This window comes from Lepidochelys kempii, chromosome 1, assembly GCF_965140265.1.
Source record: "Lepidochelys kempii isolate rLepKem1 chromosome 1, rLepKem1.hap2, whole genome shotgun sequence".
NCBI lineage: Eukaryota > Metazoa > Chordata > Testudines > Cheloniidae > Lepidochelys > Lepidochelys kempii.
Window position 1 is genome coordinate 144,153,539 of NC_133256.1, and position 15,723 is coordinate 144,169,261.

Here is a 15,723-nt window from a genome sequence, read left to right on the forward strand (position 1 = left end):
TAAAGTTCTCAACAACTGAAAACAGGATCTTACACTGAGAAGTGTCAGACAACCTTAAATATAGAGGGCATCATCAACTCCACCTATAAAGACCAATAGTTATCTGTGTTATTAAAGAGGAAAAAAGTAAATAGATCATAAAGAATAAAAAGAAAGAGAAGAGGAGTACAGAACTTTTTTTTACAAAAAAACCCCCAAAAAACCAACAACAACAACAACAACAAAAACTCTTCTGTGTCACAAAAAATAAAGTGTAGAAGTTTGAAAGGATTTTAAAACATCAAGTCAAATCCTGTGGGATGTTTAAGGAAATATTACACCATACCTTACATTTCATACCTTCCCTCACAATGAAGATTCCACTGACACATAACTTTTAGTAAAAAAGCCATACATTTGCTATTATAGTTTAACAAGATTAGGCACTGAGAAGTGATGTGGCTTTTTAAATGGATACTAGGAGTTATCCCTGGATTTTGCTACCCCTTTTTAGTTTAGCTTCTGATGCATGAGCACTCAAGTTAATTAAGAGGATGTGTCATTTACATCTTTAGTGTTCATCAAGATGGGGAACAACTGTATGTTCATATAATCCTATAATGGAAGTATACTATGTAAAATGGTCACTTTATTTTTGAGCAGATATTTAAAGAGATTAACTAAAAACAACTGCATACTGCATTGAATTAGCCAGTGATCATTAACCTCCAATATCAGTCCCACCGTCCAGTTTCAGACAGAATAACTCCATGGCATGCAAATCTTAGGATGTATTTAAAATGAGTCTGATTAATTAACTAAGGTTAACTGAAGTTCACAATCTAGCTACACAATCTGTTTTCATTAATGTTTAAGAAGAAACATAAAGACACCCTTTTAGCAAGAAAAGAGGTCTAAAATGTTAAAGAATGCATAAAAATATACTTCTGGGACTACATTCAGGGATCTGAAGTCTGTATCACTGCTGGTCTAATGAGGAATAAGCAATGTGGTCATAAGAAAAAGAATGTGTTCATGTGACATCAATTACTGTTTAGGTAGCCTGGTGATTTAATTTCAGTGTTCATCCATTTCTTATTGAGTGATAGATGTTGATTTTACTATCAGATTTCCATAATATTATACAACTAGGATATAACTATTATATTTTCCCTTGCAAGTAGAAGCTGATGAATTTGCTTACAATATTTATATGCTATATATTTGTTTCTCAGATGTGTTATTTGGATTCCTGGTATTTCATCAATGAAAATTCATCATTAATGTTTGGACATGGCAAGGTGCTATCAGGAAGCATTTGGCTATGAAGATATTTTATCACCACAAATAGTTCATGCTAGTAATAACTTCCATTTGTATATTACATTTTCATAAAAAAAAACTGTTTATCTAATCTTCCACAGGAATAGCTATCTAAGGGACAGAACATAGCACAAGGTTCAGGACAGAAAGCAAAGGACACCATATGCAGTTAAAACTTAGGGGCAATCTAAGTAGACGGAAAAATATTATTCAAGTTTGAATTTGGACAGAAATTCATGAGTAATACTTTTTTGCATAAACATAACAACAGCCATACCAATGGTGCATCTATCTCAGTATTCTTTCCTCCACTAGTGACCAGTACCAGATAGACTTTTTAAAAGAGGATTTGAAAAATAAGTAGTATCTCATATGTATAGTGGTTCATTAAAGAGCCGCACTGTGTAGCTTCACTCCTTCACAGGTTTTAAAATATTATTTCTATGAAAAGTAAGACTGAATTTTGTAAATTTTTAGTCAAAATTGCCATAAAATGTGCAAGAATTTATTGGAAATATGAAGCAACTATTAGCAGTACTAGTGCAAATAATAAATACTAAATGAATTTAGGCCCTGATCCAAAGCCCTCACTAGAAAGACCAATGCACTGTGGATCAGGCCTTTAATGTTTATGAAATGTGCTGGACTGACAGCCCCAGAGAATGATTCCTTCTCTACTGTATCTCCACAGAAGGGACAGTTCAAATTTCCCCACACTGTCCCACCACAAGTGCTAAACCCTGCTTACCTCAAAGGTTAACGAGGTGGTTAAACTTCTATATCCATTTCATTATTATATCTCCATTAAACTGTCAAAAAGTACCAGTTATTTCCATCCTGTTGACCTTCTTACACACAGGAATGAGACATAGGACAATGTGTGGTTAAACTAAGACCACAATTTTATTAACTCAATAAACCAAATATAATTAAAATAGCTAAATCACCCTCCCAGATACTCCTCAGAAGTAATCTAGTACTAGACCTTCATTATGTAGGAGGCCTCAATTAATCACATGCTGGTGAGTCTGTATTGTACAGACAGTGAGTAACATAACAATAAGGAAATAGCCACAGCAGACTAATTCCCCTGCCTGCCCCTTCCTCATATTAGTGTTATAGAAAAAAATGAAAGGGACCTTCCTTCAACATGTTCTACTGTAGAGTCTCAAGCCTGTGCCCTTCAACTCTCAGCAAGATATCAAAGAGTGTTCAGCGGAAGCCACAAAACCATGGACACTGGGGGGAGTGTGACGCTCTGGTGTTAGTGGCCGTCAAAGCAGAGGAATGAAGAAATACCTCCTAATAGGGATTCTCAACATCCCCAGTTGCCAGTCAGAGGCTTGTGGAGATGGATCCCCAAGGACAACTTGCCTATGGCCCTGCTCCGGTACAAGGACCCTGGCCTCTTTGCCTCCCACGCGCCTCACACACCAGAGCTGCACCCACAGAAATAAGTGGAGTGAGTGGCCAGGAGGAAAAGCAACATCTCCTCCTAGCCAACTCAACCCCCACTACCCAGGCAAGTAGAGCTGTCATTTCACATTCAGAAAGCTCCCAAACAGCCTTCAGTATTTAATATGTCTTTCTCAGTGGGGCCAGATATGAGCCAGTCACCTGGAAAAGAAAGGTTAGGCATGCAGTAACCATCTCCCTAATTAATATTTCAGTGCCATGTTATGTTCCTCTTAAGAAACTATTTATAAATAAATCCTTATCTAAAATGGAAGATAATAAACTGAAAGGTTTTCACTTGGAATTTACATGATCTGGGTATTAAAATGTTATAATAATCTTGCTCCTTTCATCTTTATGTTTGTGCTAAAAGACAAAAATACTGCTTATCAATGAAATTAGAAATAGCATTGTAACAAAAGATAGGGGAGAAGCTTGCTGTTTACTGAGTCTTACTTATGACTGTCAACAAGTCCTGATTGGGAATGTCATTTGCTTATTATTCAATCAACTATGGTGCACTATGAAAGTCTCCCAGACATGAGAAATGTCATTATAGGGGGAAAAAAGTATGTGTGTTTATCTAAAGATTCATTTTTAAAGTGTAGATTTTATGCCAGCTTTCAAAATGGAAATGAATAGTTGGATTCAGAGATTAGGACTCTCATGGCCTAGAAAAAAAAGATTTTTAATCTTCAACTGGTAGTTTTGTTTAAAGCTGTTTAAGACATGAAGGTTTTAGTTTTTCTTAACCTTTCAAAAATTGTTTTGCCTCTGCCTGTGCCAGAGTTTTTCACTTTTTTTATGCCTCATGGTACACAACAGCACTGAAATAAGTGCAACAATTGACACCACTGATTAAGTACTATTTAGCTCACTCAAGACCATGTATAAACTGTTATCTTTTATATTGAAATACTATCTTATACAATTAAATACCGTTTTAGAGCAAAGAAAGAGGCAAAATGTTTCTTGTGAGATAAGATGAACAATAATCTGGTGGCATTTGGGAAAATGCTGAGTAAGTAGAGACTAGGTAAAAATAAGAAATTCAATGCAAAAATGATTGGTATAATTACACATTTCTTTGAAAGAGTTTTCTGTTTCAATTTAGAAATGGCACAAAACATTATTACTGACAAGAATAAAGGGGCATGACTGTTCCCGGTACTGGGTACTGCCAGTCAAGCGACCAAACAATTACAGCCGCGGGTAGTTATAATAGCCCATTTATACACACAGTCAACAGGAAAGGAACACACAGGAGAAAAAAAGCCATGGGGAGATTATCCTATGAGCAAAGACAGTGAACTTTTTTTTGGGGGGGGCGGAGGGGTTATTTGTAGAAACCACCCTTTCATGCTGCACTTTGGAAATAAAAAGGTAGAGTTTTTACATTCATGAAAATGGGATCTCCACCAACCTTGATTGAAAATGCTGAGGAGGATTTTGGGTAAGATAAAACTCCCTCTCCCCTTCCCCCCTCCCCACCCCCCCCACTCCAGAAATTAACCTGTTATTTAAGTTTAATGACTTTCACCACGGTTGGAAGGGCCATCCTACACTACTAGCATTTTGTTTGGACAGAACTATCAAAAGCGACTCAGAATTGGAATCCAGACTTCAATAGGTTACAGCTTTTCAGTAGGTTGACTTGTCAGGTATATTGAACCTGGGAACAATTTCTTTGAAATTTCACTCAGAATCTGTTTTGTGCTTTAAAGATTTTAAGGCCAATATGATTTAATATAGGATGTAACACTATAAAAAATCATTTACAAACTTTCTAAAACAAAATGAAGTTACAAAGGATATCTGTTAACTATTAAGTGCTGGTTGTTTTTGAAAGATTTTCGAGTATAGTTTATAACAACTCATATTTATTAAATATAATATAGACATTCAAACAAGGCCAGTTTTCCTTCTGCATCCCAATTTATCCCAATTTATCTTAGAAGATCAATTACCATTCAAGTCTATCCAAATCACAGAGGACAGTAGAACTAACTTTAGGATTAGAGCCAAAATATCATTCATTTCACCTGGACACTTTTTTACATAAGGAGAAATTCACCTAGAACATCTGTGGTGCATTAGCTTTCTGCCGGCACTCTGTGCATCAATGATTTTCACCCCTAGAGTATGTGGCAGACTGAGTAATTTATACAGAAATGTGTTTGTAACAGTGTTGCTTGTACCACTTCACAGCAAGCTGCCAGATGCATTGTTGCTGAAGAAGCCATCATGCCTTCTAGAGCTCAAAGGGAATGTAGGGGGTGGTGCCTCATGTTTCCCCTGAATGTCAGCCTCTGAGGGTGCTGAGACAACTGGTGCCTCCCCATACTGTGGAGGAGGGACACAATCTAAAGGAGAGGTCGTGTGTCTCCACCCGGCCAACCCACGCCCCACCCCGCATCCAGCCCAGGCCACTGCAGTCTCCCGCTGCATGTTACCTGCAGGGGGGGGGGGAGCTCTGTCCTCCTGCTGTGCCTGCCCCCCTGCACGTTTTGCCATTCTCCCTGGTGGGAGGGAGCCCAGGCAGGGAGTGGGAGGGAGCCGCTTCTAACATCGGCCCCTCCTGGTCACTGCTCTGCAGCCCAGCAGCTGCCTGAGAAAGCCTGGCTTGTGAGGTGGCTTCTGCTTCCTGCCCGGGCTCAGCTGCTGGGGACTCCAGCTGAGCAAGCCGGAAATGTGCCGGGAGGGGCTCCAGCTTGCTCGCCCTCTAGCACCCAAGCCAGGGAAGGGAGCAGAAGCCACCTCCCTAGCCATGGTCTCTCAGGCAGCCACCAGCCTGCCATGCTGCAGAGCAGCATCCCAGTGGCTGGACGGGGCTGGTGTCACCGCTTCCACTCCATGGCATCTGGGAAAGTCCCCTCTGACACGTCGCCCTGTCCCACCCCACCTCTCCCTACTCCTGTCCCTCCCCGTCTCTTCCCACCCTGTTCCACCCCCTCCTCCCAGCACCTCCTGCATGCCACTAAACAGCTGATGGTGGCGGGCAGGAGGAGGGCCCCACTGGTGGGAGCTGTACACTCACTATTTTTTTTCTATGTGGCCTCCAGCCCTGGAGCAGCCACTGAGTCGGCGCCTATGATATTGAGTATGTGGCCCAGACAAATGCTTCTGCACAAGGTCCAGGTACTGTCTGTCCCTACACATTTATCTTTGGATTTAAAACAGAGCATTGAAACATTTGTTTCACCATTTTTGTGCTACTTTGAGTGTTAATGGCTTTGGGGCTGAATTTTTAAAACATAGAAGCTGAAGTCTACACGTGAAAGATTCATAGGCAATTACTCACTTGCTCAGTTAATCAATCTGCCTTGACAAATGTGGGCACATATCTTTAAAAAAAAATGTGGCTCCTGGTGAATAATTTTCCTTGTTTATCTCCTCGCACCAGAGAACACTGGCCCCTTCAGTAAAGAGAGAAGGAGAAACGTTTTGAGGTGGGATTTTCAAGGGTGCCTAAGTGGCATAGAAACACAAATCCCATTAACTTTTTGTGAGTCTTTGGCCTTAAATCGTTTCGGCACTTTTGAAAATCCCACTCTTAAGCTTTTACAATAGGAGGAGTAAAATGTACTATGCTTATGTGATTTGCACTGTATATCAGAGGGCAAGACTAAACTCTATAAATGCCAAAAATATATTCCTTTCACCTACAGAGAATTACATATTTATCAATAGGCAAATATTTCTGGTCCCCCCCCCCACCTATCCACCCTACTTTGGCGAATATCACATGAGCTGTATTGTGCATACAGTGTCTCAAACTGGGGATCTGTCCCTATTATTCTAGTATTTGAGTGCCTCACAATCTTTAATGTGATTAATTTCATAACACCCTTGTCATGTAGGGAATGCTAATGGAGAGTTGAGGCACAGAGAGCCTAAGGGCCATGTTTTCAAAGGTATTGAGGTACCTATAGATACAATTGAGTGCTTTATGAGATTTTCAAAAGCACTTTAGCTAACAAGGGGAGTTAGACACCTCACCTGAATAGGCACCCTTGAAAATGCTACTAGGCACATATGTACATCTAAATGTCTTTGGAAATCTGGTCCTGAGTGAATTCCTTAAGGTCCTACAGGGAATCTGTGGCAGAACAGTCACTTGAACCCAAGTCTCCAAGTTCTAGGATAGTGTCCTAACCACGGGACCTTCTTTTGACACTACATGTAATTATGAGAAGTGCCAGGGGCCAGAGCTACACTGTAAGAAGAGCCACAGTTAAAAAATACCAGAACACTTCCACAGGCCATCCCCATACAGAAATGTCACTCTGGGAAATGGTGCAAAAGGTTTCAGAGAGAATTCAGGGCCTAAAACAATGAAAGAAAAGAGAAAAATACATCCTAGAATAAAGAAGGGAAAAAAAGGACAAAAATCCCAAACAACCATCAACAATTTTTCTTTTGTTACAATATATGATTAAAAAAGTAAGGATGAACAAAGCATTATTTTTAGCAAGCCAGCCGGTTCCTTTTTTGGTAAATATATTTCTAAACCTACTTCCCACTGAATCTGTCTGTTTTTCTACATGTGTATAACTAAAGGATGTGGAATGTGTAGATGAAAAAAAACCCTAGGGCAACAAACATTTTCAGGAATTAGCAATTGTGAGATGCCGAGAGCCTTGTAAATGGCTTGCACAGCAGTAGACCTCAGTAGCCAGCTGGCATCACCAGCGCACCTTCAGCGCGGAATTTCATTTAACATGATCCTTTTGGCAGCTTACTCGTTACCCTTTTAAATGCACAGAATGGTTTGGAAAATAAACCATGTGACTAAGAGGAATACAAATCTCATTTAAAACCTTTCAGGCACAAAACAAAAGGCCCAGAAGGTGAAGTAGAAGGCAGCTTTCCATGCTTCACTGCCTCACACCTGGCTATAAGAGTAATCAAACAGACGAGCAGACTCCAAAAAAAAATAAAAAATGATACAACAGGGACTTCCAAATGTCTGCTAAGTCTGTAGAGATCAAGGACAAATGTCTTGTTCTGGAATGAAAGGACTGGATCCTGAAAATGTAAATGTTCAAATGCCTAATTTTCACAGGACACCGGCTGTTTCTTTCTAAGTGTTCCATTTTTTTTGCTGTATTTAATGAATGAAAATATTCAACACTTATTTCAGGCAACTATTGTGGGGTATTAGTTCTTTAAACAGAATATCTGATAAACTGTTGCTTTGCCTAGTTAGCGAACCTCATATTTCACTGATGCACAACCTTTCCAGCACAGGCATTTTGGAAACTTGCCAGAATCCTGAGCAATAGGCTCAATTGAGTTGTACAAAACTGTGGTTTTTTTCTTGCCCTCTTCTGTGCTTCTAATACATTCCTACTTTCATGACATTTTCTTTCACTCTTCCTTTATTCTCTCTTCCCCCTTTCATAAGTCTCTTTTTCCTGGTTCACTTTTCCCATCTCTGTTAACTAGATTTTTAATGATTTCATTCAAATTTAGTTAATGAGGAGTTACAAAGTGGTGGAATGATTTTAAAGGAGAAAAGAGTTGTAATGAACAAAGTTTCTTCTTCCAGGGCACATGGTTTCTACAGGAAAATATAATGTAATAATCAGAGAGCAAATATGACCCCCCCACACACACATACACACAACTTAAGGTTCACCCAAGTTCCCCAAAATGGAGTTTACCAATCCCAAAGGTAGCCAGCCACTCTCATATCCATGCCTGACTGTCTGGGCAAGGTGAGGGTGAAACTAAGGTTTAACCCCTTGATCATCAGGAACTAGGTAGTGACACACAGTTACAAGTCCTTATTGAACACCATGTTATACAATTCTAAAATCAGAATGGAAATCTAGGCACATAGTCAGAGGTAACATAAAAAAATGATGTCGTTTATTATTAATTATATTCTCTGTGGATTATTTGTGTTGCGGTAGCACCTACAAGCCCCAGTCAGGGCTCTGTCGTGCTAGGGGCTGTATACATACATAACAAAAAGGCAGTCTCTTCCCCCAAGAATGTAGGGACAGATTTTAAAATATATTTAGGTGCCTAAAGCCTAGTGGGATTTTCAGATTACCTTTGCAAATCTGACCTTTACAGTCTAAGCATAAAATTAGAGACAATAGACGGATACAATAACTAATTAAGGGAACATAAGGCAGCAGAGAGACAATTATAATTAGTGTGATAAGCAGTAACCACAGCAAGATGCACATTGGTAAATCAGTGTGAGCATATGTCAAGGTTCCTCCCCCACTCTGAACTCTAGGGTACAGATGTGGGGACCTGAATGAAAACCTCCTAAGCTTATCTTTACCAGCTTAGGTCAAAACTTCCCCAAGGTACAAAAAATTCCACCCTTTGTCCTTGGATTGGCTGCTACCACCACCAAACTAATACTGGTTACTGGGGAAGAGCTGTTTGGACGCATCTTTCCCCCAAAAATACTTCCCAAAACCTTGCACCCCACTTCCTGGACAAGGTTTGGTAAAAAGCCTCACCAATTTGCCTAGGTGACTACAGACCCAGACCCTTGGATCTTAACAATGAAAAATCCTCCCAACACTTGCACCCCCCCTTTCCTGGGAAATGTTGGATAAAAAGCCTCACCAATTTGCATAGGTGACCACGGACCCAAACCCTTGGATCTGAGAACAATGAAAAAGCATTCAGTTTTCTTACAAGAAGACGTTTAATAAAAATAGAAGTAAATAGAAATAAAGAAATCCCCCCTGTAAAATCAGGATGGTAGATACCTTACAGGGTAATTAGATTCAAAAACATAGAGAACCCCTCTAGGCAAAACCTTAAGTTACAAAAAAGATACACAGACAGAAATAGTTATTCTATTCAGCACAATTCTTTTCTCAGCCATGTAAAGAAATCATAATCTAACACATACCTAGCTAAATTACTTACTAAAAGTTCTAAGACTCCATTCCTGGTCTATCCCCGGCCAAGACAGAATATAGACCGACACACAGACCCTTTGTTTCTCTCCCTCCTCCCAGCTTTTGAAAGTATCTTGTCTCCTCATTGGTCATTTTGGTCAGGTGCCAGCAAGGTTACCCTTAGCTTCTTAACCCTTTACAGGTGAGAGGAGCTTTCCCCTGGCCAGGAGGCATTTCAAAGGGGTTTACCCTTCCCTTTATATTTATGATAGCATAAATTTGCATAATTTGCATACTGAGAGGTGGAACAAAGCACCTTTTTCCCCACACTCACACTTTGTTACACTTTCTTGCATGCCTTTGAATAATTACCAGGTTGCAGATTTGAGCGGACACAATGGGCCTGATTCTTAGGTCTGGCCAAAGTGTACTCAGTGCACGACCTGTACGTAAAAGGTAAGTAGAGAATTTTGCCATTTGAGATTTCCCCATGCCAGGAGAATCCTGAGCTTCAATAGCCCCCTAGCACCACTGGAACAGTGTAAATAGGGGCCAAGGTTCTGGTCCAATGTTGCAATTACTGTCTCAGTACATAATTCTATTCAACCCACATTTCCAAAACTGTTACTGCTCTTTACAATGGCAGCAGGTGGAAAAAACAAAGATATGGGTTTTACAAAACCACTCAATAGGCCAAATGCACCATGCAATTGCATGTTGTGGACCACAAGATTTTGTTTTGTTTTGTTTTGGTATAAAATACATGAAATGATTATAACTTGATAAAAAAAAAACAGATTATTCAGATTTGTAGTGTCAATATTGCTAGGCAAGTTAAAGTAAGGAAGGGAGGAGGTTTCTGATTGACAATGACAGTAAAAGCTGTCAATGTCTTCCTATGCAAATGTAATGTTGTATATTTGTGAGAGGCTATTCTTCTTAACATAAGCTAGAAATAAATATAGTTTCCTGTCACTGTATTGTGAGGACAGAACAGCTTCTAGAGATCAATGGAAGGGCTGTACATATTTCTGTTATGTGCAGTTCTACTTGCACCTGATAGTTTCACATTCTAAATATCAAATAACAAGATAGGATAAAATTGTTATTTCTAAAATGTCTCCTTGCACTTATTGTTATTCTTTGCACTTTTTACATTGAAGTTCTTTCTGTATAGGGAATGCTACATGATGCTATTGTGAATAGAGTACATAGTTCTCCCCCTTCTCTCCAGGTGCTTGGCTGCTGTATATAAGCCAATCAAGTTGCGCTGTGATGGTCTGTGATTACAGCACAGACCTTAAAGTAAGTTATAGATTTGATTGCACAAAAGGGGCCATATTGCCTAACATGAAATTTGATCCTAATAATTTTGGAAACTTATCACTAGACTATTACGTAGCTAACACAGTTACCCAGCCATACACTGAATGCCAAAACCCAGCTATCCCATGAACATCCAAAGCCTTTTTATTTTCCGGTGGGGAATCCTTTCAAATTTGTCTCTGCAAAAGATCAGAAAAATGGTATTTAAGTGAGAGCAATTCCTTCATCTGATCTACAATAATGCATTCATTTTAGAAATATCTCCATTTTGTTTCTGAGTTCTCAGAAAAGCCTCTACAAGCTTTATCTTCTTTGAACTTATCCAGCTATTGAACAACTGATTAAATATGCCACTCTCTTTAAACTTTTCTCGACATGGAAGGATGGATTAAAATTTTGGATTAATAAACAGAAGACTAATTTGCTTTATGTAGTATTGCTGAATATTTAACTATTTAAACTGTTTAAACTATTGACTGCTAGGAGTGTAAGACTAGGAAAAGCCATCAAGTATTTTTCTCTATTTAATTTATTTATAATCCTTCATTGAAAACCCTTCCCTCTTCCAGAACTGGTACACTGAAGAATTGTATGATTAAAGGATGTTTCAGACTTGAATATAATGTTAATATTGATAGATATAATTCAGATTGGTCATTGGAACTTTATGGAGTCTTATAGAAATGCCATTTTGGATGCATTCTTTATTTCTGTTTATGAGTTGCATTGGTTATTTAAAAAGAATCCTTGTAGTGATGTTATAACGCTCCTGATGGAAATTCACTGCACTTGACTATCCACTAGTATAGAATGTAATACTCATTAAAGTCAACATTTTTATATTATTTCAACTACTTCACCAGAGCCCCAGAGAAGCAGTGTTGTGATGTGGGTAATATGTAGTACAGTTTAATGCTGTATAATTTAAGTTGCCATTGGTTTAAAGATAAACTTAAAAAAAACATTGTATGATTAATAGAGTTGAAAGGAAAGTACACAGCTCAAATAACACTGGAATTAAAGATGCTGATAGTACAATATGTAAAAAGGCCTGCGTGTAGATTTGGGTGAACAATTTACAATGAATAATGTATTCAGTGCACTTAGACCTTTTGCTATTCGTGAATTATCCATGAACAGGTCATGATCTTTATGAATTTTTTTGTTATTCATCTTTGTTCATTTTTTTGTACAAATATTTTACAGCCAAGAATTGCTCACAAACTGTTTGGTGTAAGTATTGGTTATAAACTATTCATACAATGGAAAAATTCATCTCTATGCAGGGGGGACTATGCAAGGCAGTTGCATCACTTAGATCCTGCTTAACGACTATTATCAGTGCTTAAGTTGTATTAAAGTTGTGAATAGCTCTTGTGCTGGCCTTCTGCTTGGGGTCAATGTCAGACTATATGATTGGTCACCTAAAATTGCATCACATGGTTTCTGTTCACTGATTGGACAAGCTGACCTTGATTTCCTCAGGAAATCCTGGGTATAAATGGGAGAGTATAAGGGAGAGTATAAGGGAACATTTTGAGGAGATGCATAACAAAAGATAAGATTCCCCAGGCATTCCTAGGACACTTTATATCTTTTCCTGGTTGTCTTTTGCATAAGGAAAGAAAGTTTTTGTATTTATAGCTACATACAAAGGCCCAGATTTAAAAAAAAAAAAAAAAAGCTCGTCAGAAAGTTATAAGCCTAACAGATACTGCATTCTATTTTCTCTTGTCCCATTCACAGCAAGTAAGTGCATGGGTGTATATACTAATTGACCTAGTTGCAAATGTTGTGGGAAGATTACTTGACTGAATTATTTAATTGTCTCTGTGGCAGGATTTGATCAGGGGACTTCAGGAGCTACTGCTGGTCTCCCACCTTATGTATGGCAGTAGAGCAAACACCAATATATATATATCAAGCATATGGATTGAATATATTGGTTTCCATTTTATGTTTATTTATCACTAATCAATCAGCCTGCTATTAATCATGTGTAGCAGACCAGTGCTTTTTGTCTCTGTCAACTGCCTGAGTGTTAGAGCTCTGGCCAGAGTTTTGGGGGACACTTTCTATAATAACTGTCCTACCTCAAACAGTTATATTCACCCAATCTATTTTTTTAATATACAGTACTAATTTTATTTTATCCCTGAAGTAATTATATACAGCACTGATTTGTTGTCACACACACACATGCTCACTTGGCCCTACTTGTAAAAAGGTGTAGTCAGATTACTGAAACAACTTGTGTTTTAGGAGACTGTGGAATAACTCTGTGTTCCTGCTATGTCGGTAACATGAAGCGATGTCCTATTACTATATGCATATGTAATAAGGGCCGGGCCGGTTCTCATTGAAGTCAATGGCAGTCTGATCCCAGAGTGGATCAGGTTTTAAACTGGGTAATCAACAGAAAAGAAAGTAAAAAAGGGGTCTATGCCTTCCAAAAACAACCCTTTGGAAAAAGGAAGGATACAGACCCAGTATAAGCACTGCTAAACTAATTTTGTTTTCCCCATATGATATTTCTATCAGTGACAGACCACAGTGAACAATCCACAGAATTATCGGTCTAGTTTGCACAATTTGACCATGAAAAGCAGAATGTCAGGGACCAAGGAGGGCCTTTCTGGATAGGGAGGATGTGGTGAATGGCCTTGGGCAAGCATCGATGAGGATGTTAAGGGTTTGTTCCTGGAGAAGAGGATGGTTCATCTATGGATGAACCATGTCATTGTTTTTCTTCTTCTGAGAGAAGAGGAAAAAGCCATAGATGTTGCTACTAAAGTGTCAGTTATCCCTCAGGATCAGGAGGAGTACCAGGGTCATCCTATGGACTGGCATAAGGCAAGAAGTACTTTTATAGTAAAGGAGAAGGAGCTCACCGGACTATGACAACATCTTACTTCAAAGATGTTAGAAAAGGAATTACATACAATCAAGGTGACAGACGAAGAAGTTGTTACACCTAATGTTAGTGGAATAAGAAAAGCTTCAAGGATTAGTAAGGCTGCTGGGATGAATACAGTGCTCTATACTGCAGTCTCTACTGTCTTTGTGGAATAATAATCTATAGGACTTGGTAAAGAGCAGTAAGAGTGAAAATCATAGGAGTGAAATTATTTTTCCACTCTCTCCAGTTATCAAAATATGTAACTAGCTTAGCAGGTGATTCTGCATAGATTTGAACCCAACTGGGTGGGTAGAAAATATTGTTTTAATAGTTTACCTTTAGTGTAATCTTGGATTTTATGGCAATGTGTTCAAGTAGCTGTCTTTATGTAGGAAACCAGTGGATTTTGACTTTTTTAGTTTTTAGAAGTTTTCCACTGTGAGTGCTCTCCAATATCAAAAGGATAAAGCAGTACTGAAATACATTCAGTCTCAGGTTGCAACTTTCAGAAGTGCCAAAAGCTGGCCCAGCTCTGTTCCCACTGATTTTTTCTGGGAACAAAGTTAAACATGCAAACCTTGAGCCCTTTGAAAATTCCATCATAAAACGACTTTCAACTCATCTGGTTTTATTTTGCCCTCATTTATATCCCTGTAATCAAATAGATTTTCACTGGTGAAAGTGAATACAGAATTTCACTGAGCTTGAGCTGATTGAAAATGATTACTTCATTCTGCTTCTCTCCCTACACAATATCTTGTCCACCTACTCACTTGTCTATTTAAAGAGACACAGTGATCTTACAATTTGCATTTCTCTCCAAAAAAGTTTAACCTACTATTGTTATAAGTAAAACCTAAGATTACTATAACTGAAAATGAGATTAGGGTATATATACTCTTTCTCTCTCTCTCTCTCTCTCTCTCTCTCTCTCTCTCTCTATATATATATATATATATAGAGAGAGAGAGAGAGAGAGAGTATATATACTTTTTGTTCAGGTTGTCTGCCTAGTACATTTGACAGCACTTTGTGAATAGTCAATTTCACTTTATCCTGTACAGCCTGTTTCAAACCTGTTGTTTATATGTATTTTTGCACAGCAACAGAGAAATAGAATATTTTTAAAATAAGAAAGTGATTATGGATCCACAGAAAGTGACAAGCAGACTTAGGGCAAGCATAATATCTAGAATTATTTCTAACTTATTTTGATTTAGACTAAATTTTAAGAAGTTAGTGTTTCTATACACAATGCAGGACCTCGTTTATGCTCTAAAAGCCTAATCCTGTATTTTAATGATCAGAGATGAATTCTATGGAGCTGGAACAGCCAGAAATGAGAGTGGCAGAGTTCAGGGACCAGAACAAGGCTGAAGCCAGGATCTGTGAACAGATCCAGGTCAAATACAGGAATGGGGGACAAGGCCAGAAGTCAGATGGCGAGGTATGTAACAGCAACAAGCCAAAATCCATCATATTGCACAAACATCATTGTGTCTCTTTCTGGCTTAAATAGCGTACCTAGCCCAATCAGGCACTATACAGCTCACCCATTCAGGTCCTTGTGAGCAGTACTTTGAGTGGAGTCTAAGGCCTTTGGGATCCCTATTCTCTAGTCACTAGTAGAGTTGTCAAGTGGTGTTGCAGCAGCAGCTGGTGGGCCTGGGCTCAGGAGCTGTGGATCTTCATAATACCTGAATCCCCCCCATAAATATATGCATTAATATTAGAGGAAAATACAATTTGGAATTTCCATCCTTCAGGATATTACATTCATTTTTACGCAAAATTAGATAAGTTAACATTTTTCATGCAACAAACATTCAAAAAAATATTCAATTTGGAAATGCTGAAAATTTCGTA